We start from the raw sequence: 15,844 nt of genomic DNA, 5'->3' as shown, positions 1-15,844 counted from the left end.
CCGGGTGTTCAAAATTAAGCTTTATGATTTTTTTAAAATTAGGCGCTCGAAGGCACGTGAGAACCACTTGTGCAAATAAGTTAAGCGGCCAGGGGGACAGAAAGTTAGATGATAATTATCGCTGTCAGCAGCCCAATTAACTAAAATTTAATAATTAACTTTTTACTGGCTGCGGTAAGTTGGCATGTTTATATTGAAAAAATGTAGGCAGTGGTGTTTGTACACAGTTTCAGTTGGAAGATTTTTTCTAGCACGCCTGTGTTCCGAGATATCCGGCTCCAAAGTTTAATTGTCTTTCGCACGATTACGCATGCAAGAGGGTGAGGGTCCGCGCAAAGCTCCTCCCTAAAGTGACGCATCTGTTGCGTGTGGTGTTTAGTGTGTGAAGAGGGTGGAAGCGTAGGCATAGGTGATAGCAATTACCCTTGCCCTCTTCGGCCGGCGAAATCAAAATGTGACAGCGCGGTGCGCCATGAGCCTTACGCATGATCCTGATGAACGCGATAACAGGAGACCATTTTTCGCGACGTTTTTTCGTGACTTTAGATCACACTGAGACATCTTCTTGTGAACGCGTTAGCAGGACCGTCCTGCACTAGGGTGCCTCCGGTTAGAGCACAGCGTCTCTGCATTGAAGGTCTACCAAGGAAATCCACGTGGAGTCCTTTCGAGCTAATATGGCTGCTTCTGGCGTGAGGTATTCTACCAAAGTAAAAGTAGACGTGGTGCTTGCAATGGCTGAAATGAATGGCAACGCTTCGTTAGCAATGGAGCTTTACGCGTCTCGCCACCCACACCGTCCCCTTCCAACAAGGCCCACTTTCACAAACCTGTTTCGACGCTTCTGCACAACAGGCTCTGTCCACCTTCCGAGACGGACCAGGAAGGCAATCGTCGATGAAGACTTTGAAATCGACGTTGTCGCGTGCGTAACCTCGATGCCAGAGCTCAGCATCCGACAGATTGCCGATCAGTGCGGTCGCAGCATCGGAACAGTCACAAATGTTTTAAGAAAGCACAAGTTCCATCCATATCACGTTTACCTTCATCAGGACCTAAATGAGGCGGACTTTGAAAGGCGAGTTGACTTCTGCAATTGGGGCCTCATCAAAACTGATCAAGAAAATGACTTTTTGCACAGAATAATTTGGACTGATGAAGCTCGGTTTTGCCGAAATGGAAGTGTTAATCTTCACAACGCCCATTATTGGGCACAAGAAAACCCACACTGGCTGAGGCAGCACAAGCATCAAGTTCGCTGGAGTGTGAATGTGTGGTGCGGCATACTCGGGGACAGGATCATCGGACCTCACTTTTTTGAGGACAACTTGAACGGAAAGATGTACACAGAAGAAATATTAGGTGTTGTCATTGATGATCTTGTCTGCAGTCTTTCCCTGAATGACCTGCGCCAAGTATGGTTTCAGCACGATGGAGCACCACCACATTTTTCTACCAGGGCGAAGAACTGGTTGGACAGACGTTTTCCACAACAGTGGATTGGGCGCGCAGGAGCGATGTTTTGGCCACCAAGATCACCTGACCTTTCTCCGCTCGACTTTTTCCTTTGGGGCTACGTTAAAGATCGAGTTTACGTAACAGAGCCCAGCGATGTTAATGACATGAAGGACAGGATAACATCTGCCTGTGCGAGTATTCCTGCAGAAGTACTGCGCCGAGTCATCGAGTCGACGCGACAGCGGTTCATGCTTTGCGTTGCTGCCGAAGGCAGGCATTTTGAACACTTTTTGGGGCATTGACGTCTTGAGAGGTGAAGAGTTTCGATGAGATTTGTGCATGACCGAAATATGCTTATGTAGCAGCAGGAAATATGCGTTAGCAAGGATAAAACTGTTTCAGTTATTATTGGTGGAGTTGTTGCTCTTGTTTCAATAAAAGTTACAGTACTCGGACATCAGCAGTCACGCTATTCGCGTAGCCCAGGCAACGACCACGCATGCTTCTCTAGTGATTATTACGCACGCGCACTGGCATCCAGATTCTCCGCTCGCACCATTATCTCGGCATGGTATCTGCCACTATCGTTAGAGGCTCTGCAGTTGCGTGTTACGACACTGGTTGCAAGCGTTCTTCGATTTTTGATTTCGACGGCCGAAGAGGGCAAGGGTAATTGCTATCACCTATGCCTACGCTTCCACCCTCTTCACACACTAAACACCACACGCAACAGATGCGTCACTTTAGGGAGGAGCTTTGCGCGGACCCTCACCCTCTTGCATGCGTAATCGTGCGAAAGACAATTAAACTTTGGAGCCGGATATCTCGGAACACAGGCGTGCTAGAAAAAATCTTCCAACTGAAACTGTGTACAAACACCACTGCCTACATTTTTTCAATATAAACATGCCAACTTACCGCAGCCAGTAAAAAGTTAATTATTAAATTTTAGTTAATTGGGCTGCTGACAGCGATAATTATCATCTAACTTTCTGTCCCCCTGGCCGCTTAACTTATTTGCACAAGTGGTTCTCACGTGCCTTCGAGCGCCTAATTTTAAAAAAATCATAAAGCTTAATTTTGAACACCCGGTATATGCCGGACAGTCGACCACAATACGTTGCCATTGTGATGGCCTTCGAGTAACTTTATTAATAATAAAGTGGTCCTCGGTGGTCGACAGTAAACACTGGTGTTGCGATCGTAAGCCGCCTAAGTGATATAAGGTAGACCGGTGACATCATGCGTTTTATCCTGCTTATAAAATCTCTGGAATAGTTGCATCGAAAAAACCGTGTCCTTTATTTGTAAAGGCTGTTAAACTACACAGGTAAAGGTAACGGCGGCTGCCAGAAGACCCCGAAGCGATGAAAGGCCTAGGCCAATGATGACGGGCCCGTATATATGGACCCTACGAGAGGTGTGATCGCTTGGTTTCAGTGCGAGTTTCTGTCTCTAGAGTTTTGGCATACGCGTTGTGTCTTCGGTGGTCTTTGTTTCAACTCGCAGCTCCATGCAGTGAGAAACGACGTAGAAACAACCTACAACCACTTCGCTAACGGCTAGAAACGACCTAGCAGCATCCTAGAAACAACCAAATTGACCTTCAGAATCAACCAGTTTCAGTGTTTCAAACCTTGCGCGGCTTAGTGCAAGGTTTGCCCAATTTAATTTTTTTAACTATTCTTTCTTTGTATCGAGGGCGTTGCAAATAATAAGGTTTACTTATTAGGGGAGAAGCTCCTAAAGCCGTCGGTCTGTCTCTCCTAGCCCGTACGTGACCGCCTAGTTCGATTGCCCACTCAGCAGGTGCGAGTGGACAGACAGACAGACAGACAGACAGACAGACAGACAGACAGACAGACAGACAGACAGACAGACAGACAGACAGACAGACAGACAGACAGACAGACAGACAGACAGGTAGGTAGGTAGGTAGGTAGGTAGGCAGGTAGGTAGGTATACAGACAAACAGACAGGCGTACGGACGCATGGACAAACAGATGGACGAACGGATGGACAGAAAGGCAGATCCGTGGATATGCTGGGATTTTGTTTTCAAAATTCGTTCGTGCGATCGTTTGTATCTGGCTAATATTTATTTATTTATTTATTTATTCATACTGTTAGAATACATGCCAAAACAGGAGTTGCTAATCTGGGCACACAAACTTCAAAAGTCAATGCAAAGTGGAACATCTCACAATTTGACACAAAGAAAGCAAAAGCAATGCAAAAAAAAAAAGAATCCCGCATTCAATGCGCACCTTACAGGATAACACGGCAGAACACAGGTGAGCAAGTGAGTGCCTTATCACTGCTCGAACTAGTTCAACATTTGAAACGCACATTAGAAATCTTTAACATTGTTACACAGCAAAACGTCGTTCGGTAACTTATTCCATGTGTCATAGCGGATACATTCGTAATATTATCGTACATTCACTTTTTTCACACATTAGTTAGGCGAAAGCCTTAGATCCCTCAACACACGCAAAAAGTGACCGGTGGTGGCATTGGCGAGTGATGCTAAACATGCTCATTATATGATAACGTGGCCGTATTACGTCAATATGACGTCACAGCTCACAAAGATTGACACTTTTATTTATGGCCTAAATTTCAATGCACTATTACTTCAGTGAATGGCACGCTTAAGTAACGACCGGCTTCGTCTTTTCCAGGGTTGCCACTGACATTCGAGTAAAATTCGCCATGCGATGAGTGAAATTTCGCCTATGTGTAGCGTGCCTAGTAACAAAAATTGCTAATTATGTGTAGCCCCAAAGAGTACCGTACCATTCATAACCCCTAAATTATATTGACGTTTCTCAATGGCAATCGCATCACCCACATCACCATGGAAGTACTGACAATGAACCATTCATAACCCCTAAATTATATTGACGTGTCTCAATGGCAATCGCATCACCCACATCTCCATGGAAGTACTGACAATGAACCATTCATAACCCCTAAATTATATTGACGTTTCTCAATGGCAGTCGCATCACCCACATCAGCATGGGAGTACTGAGAATGGACATGCCCATTCTGAGTGCTCTGAAAGCTAGTGCCTCATAACAAAAGATTGTGATGGTTTCAGTAGTAGCAAATACAGGGAAAACCAGTCGCTACAAAAAGTGAGGGGCGCCGTGCGTAGCGTTTCTCCAGATTTAGATAATTTTACTGCAGTAGAAGCATGTGTGGATAAATCGAACAACTTAATTACAAAACAGAAATAAATTTGAAAAGACTGCGTAACCGCCACAATGCCCGCATTACAGTTACCTCTGCGGTCATGCTTAGACTACAGATTCGCATCAGTGCAGTTTATAAAGGCTGGTCGAAGAAGCTGACTTTTTGGCTGTCCACAAAAGTATCTTGGTAAAGAACTTGAAATTCACTTATCAAACTAGCGGGTACTACAGCGGTGAATAAGTCTACATGCTATGCAGAGCTGTTGGAGTTGTGGTCAGAACACACGACGTAACCATCACCTAGCCACTTCAAAAGCGAAACTTAAAAGAAGCTTAAAGCTCTCAAAGCAGCTAAATGACTTGGTATAGTACAACCGCCTCGCGGCACACGAAGCGCTCAACTGGCCTAATCTTTATTGGGAGATTATTCGCGGACGCACCAGTGCGCCAGTGATTCAAAAATCTAGGTGAATTGAGATGCACACGAGCAACAGGACAGTCTTACTGAAGTGCAAGTAAAGTGTGCCCACTACTGGTGGGTCTAGAACTACGAAAACTCACGAAAATGTTGCCCCCCATTTCTTTCGAATACACTCAGTATCTAGCGCATAACTCAATCGATAGCTTAACTAAAAATTGCCGAAAATTCACCATGTCGTCACTCATTGCTATACTACCATGGGCCTCTCAAATTCGCCAATTTGGTGAAAAGTATAACCAACAATGGAAACCCTAGCTGCCTTTCCCTACATTATCTCCTTCACAGCCCGTGTCACCCGTGGTGTTGCCCCGGACCCGCACGCGCAGAGCATCCTTGAACCTTGTTTACACTACTTCTCGTAACACTAATCAATTGAAGAAACAAAGCCAGAACCCTACAATAAAACTTGCTATACAGTAGACTTATAGATAAGCAGCAGTTAGAACCATATGGTTTCCATGCTCAGCAACAGATTTTTCGATGACGTCGGTGAAGAAATTGCATGGCTGCCGTCTCATTTTTTCTAATCTTTTAAGGCAATCTGTATGTTCAACACGCTGTTAAGGTGACCACGCGCATTTCTGTCAACATCACAGGACCACTTCAGAAAGAACTCGTTGGACGGGCATATATCTTCCAGCTGGAAAAATACAGAACCATAAACTATTAAACCCGCCGGTGGTACTTTGAAGGTTCGCGCTAGATGCATGGCTTGTAAAAAAAGGCGTAATCAGTTGACTTCCGGCTAGACGCAATATGTCCTGTAATAGGGCGGTGGCACCCATTTCAATTCCTCTCTTGGGTTTGTCACATCAGTTCTGAGAATGTCTTTAAAAGTTGCGTCATGATAGTTACGCATACACCCCGGAAGAAACATTTTACTGTTAAACGTCTGCGTCCTGAAGCTTTCAGCGATGTTTTTCGAAATACACTCTGCGCGCGCAAATGTGTCTGATGCTTTCGTAACCATGTTAAGCCTTGTATTAACCACCGAAAAAGAGCCCAAGATGGGATCATATTCGATTAGTTAAAGTGTACTTACCAGAGGCACTTGTAAGATCGTGTATCTAACGCAGGATTAGCATTTCGGTTTGCTTATGCTTTGCCGCCATATACTTGATGGAAGCAGTGGTCCGCGGCTTGTCTTCCTGAATTCTGCGTGCTTGGTTTCCCATACTTACCCGGCAACGCGCTCTGCTATACCAGTGACTTGGGTTTTCAGCCACTGGTTATGTGCACTAACCTGCTTCTGGAGCGTTCACTAACCATGAACATCGGAACGCCTGTCCGAAGACCTTAGCGCTGACGTGCGCGCTGCATGCGCAGAACCAGTACACTACCCGAGCATTAAAATGAAGGGGAAAAAAGTAGCGAGAACAGCATGGTCGTGATAGCAAACTATGTAAAGAAATTGGATCATCCAGAGAAAATGGGCTTCCGTGTTACGCAAACTACATACACGAGTCGCTGTTCAGCGCTTAGTTCTGAATCATATTTTTTTTTCTGTACCTCCTTTTCTTTGTTTCTTTGTTACGAGTTACGTTAGCCGTTCGCAAAGCCTGCGCTCGACACTCTTCCGGGAGAAGCTCAATCAGCGTGTTAACTAAACCATGCCCAATGAAAAAGGACTACAAAGAAAAAAAAGGAGAACAATATATATAAACACGTGCAAATGGTTTGATTTTACAGGCAGGCATTTCGGTAGCGCAGTCGCTAACGCCAGCCTCGGCAAATAGCACTTGGGAGAGTCCCGAAATCGAATAGGACGGAAGGCAGTCCCCGGTTCACTTGCGCTCGACATGGACGATGTTCGAAGATTTCCCGTGATTTTCTTCTAACGCAAGCTCCTCTGCTGCTCGCACAGAATGAAAGAATAAGAAATGCTGGCTCATTCAACATCGCGCTAAGGCTAGTTACTAGCTTTGGCTTTTATAGACTGCACAGAAGAAATATAGATGAAATGAGCGTGTATCGCTTATATGTTTGTTCTATTATTCGAGAAAAAACTATTTATTTTCCCCTACAAGAGCAAGATTATGGTTAAGTGCACCTAAATATGTCAAGTTTACAAAACTTTATCCTGAAGCCCTAAATACTTTTTGAAAAAAAAAAAGAATGCACAAATGAACCGTGACATTGAAGACAGAGAGACAAACGGATGATGATGATTGTTATAATGCACAGGCGAGGAAGAAGTAAATAACAAATGCGCACAACATGTTTATTTGTGCATTCTTTAGTATTACGCAAACCAGAAGAACGTCATTTACCGATACTGCAAGCTACGTCGTTTGAAGTTAACAAGATCCTTGTGCGTTAACATAACGTGATTCGAAAGGGAAGTAGATTGTTGAATTTTCCCTCTCTCATTTGATTGCATTGATTCTGCCTTGCGAAAGCTTTTTGCTTATGCAATAATTTCTCTCTGCTTCTTGGATCGGAGATATTGCCAGCTTTATGCGCAACACGTGCCGCCGAGATCGCCGGGCCTCCGATTAAGAAAAAAATATGTGATGAAGTCTGAGTCACATGACTATGAATGGGTGAAGTTGTCATAGATTTAGACATACGGGGGCGTCGTATATGGCGATGTAATCACGTGATGACGATTCTTTGCATCACTCGCGTTGATGCCGATGGTCACATGTTCTGTTGAATGAGGCATCTAGGGTTTTTGCCTCAATAACCGGGCAGTGCCACATGTTATCGAGCACCAATCCTTTTCCGGTGAATGCATAATTAGTGGGCACAAATTTAAAGCAGGTTTATAGCATACCTTATGGCCCTGCAAGGCTAATTAGTACCCAGAAAGCCACCAGACTTGGAAGAATTAGAGGTAGCTCTACCCAGCTCGGCCTCCGAGGACAACTGTAATTCGTGGAAAGTCACCAAGAAAAAGAAACCACGACAATAAGAATAACCGATAGCGAAAACATAAAGCAGCGTATCCGACAAAAGCTTAAAATTCCATTAGGCTGATGCTGTGGCCAGACGTAATTGTCCAATTATAGGAGTTCTAATTATCCCAATCGCCTACTGAATAGTAGGTTCATACCACTTGTTTTTTATTTTCCGTTTTTTTTTCTTCTTGCACTCCGCATCACGGGTTCACGTGCATCCATTCGGCTTTGCCTCTTGCTTTCCTTTCTGCCCTCTCACCAGTACTCAAGAGAATTAAAGTGGGCCGCTAATGGCATGCTTTCAGATTCTTTCGGAGTAGCTTTACACAACGGCCTTTGATCTCCATCTAAAGGCAAGCTTTCGAAGACGGTTTGATAGCCCGAAGGCCATCGAAGTACTATACCGTATATTCGCTGCCAATGAGGCTGCTGTCATCTCCAGGAGACCAATGTAAATGTTTGCTTGACCGGTGGAGCCACTCCTTTCTACAGTCAATATTCGCCTTTTTAAGCGCTTGTTTCATGGACTACGCTGGTAACGACACGCACACGACTCGAATAAAGGTATTTTATTAGTAATACCGTTTGAACAGGTGCTTAGAATGGAAGCAGGAGTGTGTACACAATAAGTGCCGAAAGCGTTCCTTATAGGTAACTTCATAATTTCTACCGCCAAGTTGGTTCTAATGCGGGTGCCAGTCATGGCATTCTACATTCCGACCTCCGAGTGCAGAAGCCTATACTTACTTTCAGTGCACTGTCTTTTGAAGTTACTTGAATCAATGAACGAGTAATAAAATAGATTAAATGTGCTCCGGTATTCGCTATACAGGATTCCAATTTTGACTAGAACATTTTCTTGTGTTTTTTCTATAACAACGTGATAAAACAAGACATGTGGCTTGATACGCTTCTACTTCCATGTTATCAATTGCTTCGTACGTTGCGACTGTACACTAAAAATGTTCTTCTGTATTCTTTCAAAATACGACTGATTATTTTGCTCGTTACTGAGCTCCTGGTGTTGATCTGGCTTCATTAGACGAGCGCTATAAATGTAGCTGCAATAAGCAACATTAGCTAAGCGGCCACCCATACTGAATCATTCATTTTACATTTACATACATTGTAACATACATGTAAATGTCATACACTTTCACGGCAATCAAAGCCGTCATCCTACAAAATAACACTGCTGGCATATCCGCACACAGCATCTCAGTACAACTATAGGGCGCCATAAGGTTTTCTCGACTTCCTATCTGTCTTGATCAAAAACTCTTCAACAACAACTATATATAGTATACGCCCATACCCTCCGACTTGTTTGGTTTATGATGATATTTTCATCAGGTTGTGACTTGTACGAAGGGAGCAGACTGTAGGTAGAAGATGAAACTATTTATTTGGCCGAACTTGTGGCCCGTAAACTGAAAGTAAGATTAGAGCGATACATACTTGCACTGATAGTGGCGAACAGGGCGTCGGCCGTCGATCAACTGACAAGCCAAGCGGTGAAGCGCGTCGGCATTCCGAGACGTGCCGTCGAATGTTCTAGCGTTATCGCTAGCGGCCACGTAGGTTCCAGAATAATCGGTAATGTTCGCCAAAGGGGGCGTCATTTTAGCAAAATGGTCTACTACCGTCCTGAAGCTTCTCAAACACAGCAGGCGGATTTGCGCCAAAATTGCTGGCAGAGTGGGAGGGTGATAACAAAACTTGACGTACGTAGGAATGTGGCAATACATAACCTTTCTTTTTGCCTGAGTGGATGAGGACTGTCTCCCATAATGCCTGCGCCTGCTGGCATCCTTAAGCGATCCCAAAGCGGCAAGACTGCAGCACATCTACGCTGCCTGTTAGAGTCAACGTATACAATAGCGAGAACCAGCCCTTTTTACATTCACCTGTCCACCTCGGTGGTACATTAGTTGTAGTGCGCGGCTGCTGATACGAAAGTGGCGGGTTCTTGCCCGGCGGTAGCTGTCGCGTTTCAATGAAGGAGATTCCTTAGGGACCAGTGTTTTTAAATTCACGTGATTGTTAATAAAGAATGCTAGAACATTCCGGAGTCCTCCCCCTCGGCAGGCCTCATTATCATATCGCCGTTCTTGTACGTCGAGCCCTGCAAATCATTATTTGAGGCGTGCGATTACATTTGCCTTTAAGCCAGCGCTCAAATTTACATGATGCGACGAGTCGTCTTGACCATGTTCCAACCACATTCTGTGACGGCGTGAGATTTCTACGTCGATGGACAATCTTTACGTAAGTTGTGTAAGAGGCTTTTCTTAGGTAGGTTATGCTGAATAGAGAGAGAGAGAGAGATGAAAAAAAAAAGACCGGGAGGTACACCTGGTAGAAGAACCAGTTTTGTACCCTGTACATGGGCGGGGAAATAGAGTTTGAAAAGAGTAAACAGATAGAGGGAGGCAAAATAAATGAAACTTAAATACTCAAGCACGCACATGCAGGACGTTCCAACCATATTTGTTTGAAGGGACCTGTCAACTGCAAATAGTGCAGAAGCAGCTGCACAGCCTTCTTCTGCGACGTTGATTCCTGTCTGTGTCGCAGGTGAGTGGTTGCGCAGCAAGATCGGGAGTGTGAAAACCGGACGCCACTAGGTTGACTGGAAGTAGCAAAATGGAAGCTGGATATCGCCGCGTGCGCACCTCTACCAAGTTATGTGAGACCGAGGAGAGTGCTTGCCGCATGGTAAGCCCGCAGTATGAGTGCGGCGCATCAGAGAGCCAAGATTGTGAAAAACTGGAGGGAGGTCTATAAAGAAAGCTTCCTTTGCACGGGCATTCACCTTAGCGACATGGCGTGCTTAGTAGACATCACGTCCTGGCACATGCTCTGAAGAACGTTATAGTATAGTAGCGTAAAATCCCACTAGCCGAGCTAAACAAGGAAGACAACATCCTCCTTTCCATCTGCTCCTTCAAAAATTTCGGCACAGTGCACAAATATTTATAACATTAATTTGAAAATAATGCATTAGTAACATTCGTTTTATTATTAGGAACGTATGTGTAAAATAATACTGCGAATTCCCCAGAGAAATAGAGCACTTATTCACATGTTTCCCTTATTCTTCACTTGATGCAGATCACAAAGCACCAAGGCAAAAAAAAAAACAAAACAAAACATACCCGCCCTGGAAACTGACACAAACCTAATTATTTCTCCCAGATGCTACACAGAATTTTCTACATTCTTGCAATGGCTCCTTGTAATGTGTTTCAAGCATATTTGCGAATCAGGACTGAAATACCCATAGAAAAATTCTTTTGCGTGAAAACTCTTGCAAGAAAATAACTGCACTGTTATCTTGATATTGCTAATGAGGTTTACTTACCTCTTCAGTCTTTCTATTGAGCGTTTTTGTCGGACAGAGCTAATATAAAATAAATATAAGTCACTCTAACTTCAAAATCAACAATGCAACGTCATGGGGATCGAAACACCTTGTTATAAGCTTAGGGATGACGTCATTTGTGATGGCGTTCTATGCAGTCTTTGTGTTGAGAATTTCTTGATTACCGACGAAAAGAGCGGCCGTGACATCGACACAGGCTTTTCAGTCCGTTATCCTCCACTGAAGCTCACTATTAGTTTGGTCTATTCAGCACTGGCATATATTGAGCCACAGGTCTGACGACGATGAATTCAGAGGATAATGATGTTAAGGCCTTTTAGAGTAAATATATCTTAACTTGGCTCACTATTTTTCACTTTATGTAATGTGGAGCACGTGTTTTCGAAAACTGATGTACCGACATTTTGCTGCTTTGGTTGTATATTGTACCAGTGTTTATACCTTTGTGAATTTACGTTGAAACTAATGTGCCTAGATGCCCGTTAGCTTAAGGAAACAATGTTTTAAACTCATCTGAGAGTTGCTGCGCTGTCGTAAGTGTTGTAATGAACAATGAAATTTAGCAAAGAATACATAAAAATAAAAAAAATATGTAGTGGGAGTACACCTAATTCTTCTTTGTCAAGTGTACACATTATTGTCATTTGTGCAATTTTTTGATCAGTGTGCATCAGCATTAGTGTTGGACAGCTTGAGCTCCATGCGAATAAAGCGGTTCTTCATAAATGGTAGAGGTGCTGGGTAAAAATCAAATAGTATTGCTGTGATTAGCGTAGTTTCACAACAAAAAATTAGTATAATGAAACAAAGACGCCGAACAAAGCTAAAAAGGAAATAGGGAGCTAAGGGTATTTAGGTCACCACATAGAGCTGATGAAAGTGTACTTCTGAATTTTCTTGTGACTAAACCACGGTATACTTACGGGGAATGTAATAGCGGGCGACTCCTGAATAGTTTTGACAGCATTCAGTTTTCCGAAGAGCACTTCAGACTAAGTATACGGCTGTTTCTTCATGTAGCACCCATGGGCTGGGAATCGAGTCCGAATCCTCTATGCGCTAACATTATAAATTTTTCCTTGAAGGGTAATTTTGTACAGCCTTGACTTTTTCACGTAAAACTTTCGTTTGTTTCACGTACTCATATTGATCAAATATCAGGGTGGAAACGAACGCTTAGTTCGGCACACAGTTTTTTTCTCTTAGTGATTGGGTTCCTTCAGCCTTCAGTAGTGAAGCATATTTTTTTTATTAATGTCAGAAAAAACAGAAAGGAAAGGTTCCTTCAAGATAATTTTTGCTTTTTATTGCCGAAAGGTGCCCGCTAGTTTTTCTTGTTCAGAAGCAAGCGTTGATACAAACAAAGCGCTTATAGCACCTATACTCCTATCGCCGTTTAAGGCTGCTGTGACCCAATTTTACTCCACTTGCAGAAGAGTATGAACAAAAAACCACCTTGTGTTCGTACTGAAAGCTGGAATGTTTGCATACACCCGGTAAAAAGTAAAGTGACACTTAATTCTTACTTCCAGGTATTAGGTTATTGATCCCCTTTGTCTTTCTGAAAGCTGCTGGCGCGTCCCGTTTCAAAACTTCACTTGGCACTGTGAGCCATGTGGCTTCTAAATATTGTACGCGCTCGTTATGTGGATTTTAACGCAGTCGCATGCGTATTTGTACAGAGTAATGAATAGAAATAGCTAATGCTGAGCACTAAGCGGCACGGGATACAATCAGCCAAAAAAATAAATAGATGCCAGGCCTGTGCGTTAGCCACAGCACAGCCATAGCGAAAGCTGGAAGATCGACATCACGAAGGCCGTGCTGCAGACGTTTATGCACTAGCGCTAAAAATCTAGTTTTGTGGCAACTAAAACAAGTACATTTGCAAGGTACTCACTACGCCATAAACAATAAGTTCTCCCAATTGGGTGAGAACCTACCACACCCTTATTCGTCATTTTCTCGGAAAGCGAGGTAACCGCTGCACACTTGCAATGCATTTGCGCATTTCGTTGATGTGGTGGCTCATGACGATCAAGAATCACGGCCTAGCCCTTTGTAATGGGTTGGATGATTTAAATGACTCATTGGTTATGTGATTCGAAGTGCATGACGTGTGGTAATTCTTTTACTCTCCTACCTCGATGTATTGCATACGTTAACATGAAAGAGAGATATCTTCGTTGGGGTCACGAGGAAACAGCTCATGGAAATCGTGTGAACATCCTAGGTAACTAATACAAGTGCACTTGCCAGGTACCCAGTACGTTATAAATCACAGTTGTTGTGAGGTACCCAGGCGTGCAGTATGCCATTATTCTTCAACCGTCGGAGAATTGTGGTACCTGCGACACACTTGTTAGGCAAATTATGCGCTCTTTACCGATGCTATAGCTGATGACGATTAAGAATTATGCCACAGACTTTCGTAGTTGCTTGGAAGCATTCAACGACCCACTCGTTGCGTAATTGGCATTATGCGATGCCTGGTTACACAATTTGCATCGTGAAATGCCTGGCTATTATTTTACTATTCTGCCACGCTATGTAAGACATGTTAACGCCGTTATTTTCCGACTTGAAGCCTGAATAGGTTCTTTTCGTGAATAAGTTTCAAACAACAGCATCGCTCAATGGTAGAATGCAGGGCTGCCACGAAGAGAGCCCAGGTTTCTAATCCTATTCACTCCTGGATATATATATCTATCTATCTATATATATATATATATATATATATATATATATATATATATATATATATATATATATATATATATATATATATATATATATATATATATATATATATATATGAAGTCTTGGTAGTCTTGGCTTCGACAGCGTTTATTTGAGGAAAAACCTCGCAAAACGAACGGGCAGAGCCAGCACACAGACGATGACGATGATGATGAACCAGAGTGGCAATGAGGGCAAAGAGACAAGCGGATGATGGTGATTGTGATTATGAAGGGATGAGGACGATGTAAGTTACAAATGCCCACACTAATTCCCCCCCCCCACTTGAAAGCGGACACCCTGGCCGCCGTAAGTCAAAGTGATGGGGAACGTCGCGTGAAAGGTTTCATGCGACAAACGTGTACAATCTCTGTGCTGCGGTAGCGGCGGTCTGTTGGGGCGACGAGTGGTGTCACACGATAATTAACCGGCGAAGTCTGTTCTAAAACAATGTATGGCCCGATGAAGCGTGGTTGGAATTTGTCACAGAGACCAGGAGTGCGAATAGGTGTCAAAAGCAGCACCTCGTCACCAGGTTGGAAAGACACAACGTGGTGGGATTCGTCATAGATGATCTTCCGCTCGTGCTGTCTCGCTTCAGTATTGATGCGAGCCTGATGGCGAGACTGGGCCAGGCGGGAAATGTATTCTTCGCTAGAAGACTGACATGAATTCCCATGGCTGCTAAAGAAGGAGACGTCGAGAAAGGTAGTCGGGGTGCGTCCGTACACGAGGTAAAACGGTGAGTAGCAAGTTGTTCGCTGAACGGCGGTGTTGTAAGCGAATGTCAGGAATGGTAAAAGAGTGTCCCAGTTTTTGTGGTCGGGTTGGACGTAAACGGCTATCATGTCTGCAAGGGTTCGGTGAAATCTTTCTGTCAGACCATTTGTCTGAGGGTGGTTGCTTGAAGCTGTCTTGTGAGTAGTTCCAGATGCGCGCAGTACTTCATTTACAACTTGTGACAGGAACACTTTGCCGCGGTCACTAAGCAGTACACGAGGAGCCCCATGACGCAATATTATTGCGTGAAGAATAAAGTCTGCAACTTCCACAGCTGAGCCTGTAATAACAGAGGAAGTCTCAGCGTAGCGTGTCAGGTGGTCCACGGCAGTCACTATCCATCGTTTGCCAGCAGATGTGACGGGGAGAGGCCCGTAAAGGTCAACACCTACAACCTCGAACGGCATTGAAGGGCACGGAAGTGGCTGTAGAGGTCCAGCAGGTGCCGACGTGGGGAGTTTACGACGCTGGCAGGGGTAGCAGGAACCGACGTACCGAGCTACACTAGAAGAAAGGCCAGGCCAGTAATAACGACATCGAATGTGGTCAAGAGTTTTTTTAAAACCAAGATGACCAGCAGTCAAGTCGTCGTGGAAGGCTTCGAGCACCTGAAGTCGGAGAGAGCGTGGCAGTACAGGAACCCAGCGCTGACCGTCAGGGTGGTAGACGTGGCGGTGGAGAACCCCATTGTCCAGCCTAAAGTGCAGGAGTTGATGACGGAGTCGCGCGTTTGGTGGATGAGAAACTCCCGAAAGGTGGTCCATGATGCGTCTGCAGTATGAATCGGACCGCTGGCGGGAGATAAATGTTGGCTCGTCATCCGAAAAGGGTTGCGTTATTGATGCGAGCGTATGAACTTTGGTAGATGTGGTGGTTGAGTTCTCACCAACGCTCATATGGG

The sequence above is a fragment of the Rhipicephalus microplus genome, chromosome 1 (genome assembly GCF_043290135.1).
Source record: "Rhipicephalus microplus isolate Deutch F79 chromosome 1, USDA_Rmic, whole genome shotgun sequence".
Taxonomy (NCBI): Eukaryota; Metazoa; Arthropoda; class Arachnida; order Ixodida; family Ixodidae; genus Rhipicephalus; species Rhipicephalus microplus.
The sequence above is the reverse complement of the archived record's forward strand: the minus strand, read 5'-3'. Positions refer to the sequence as shown.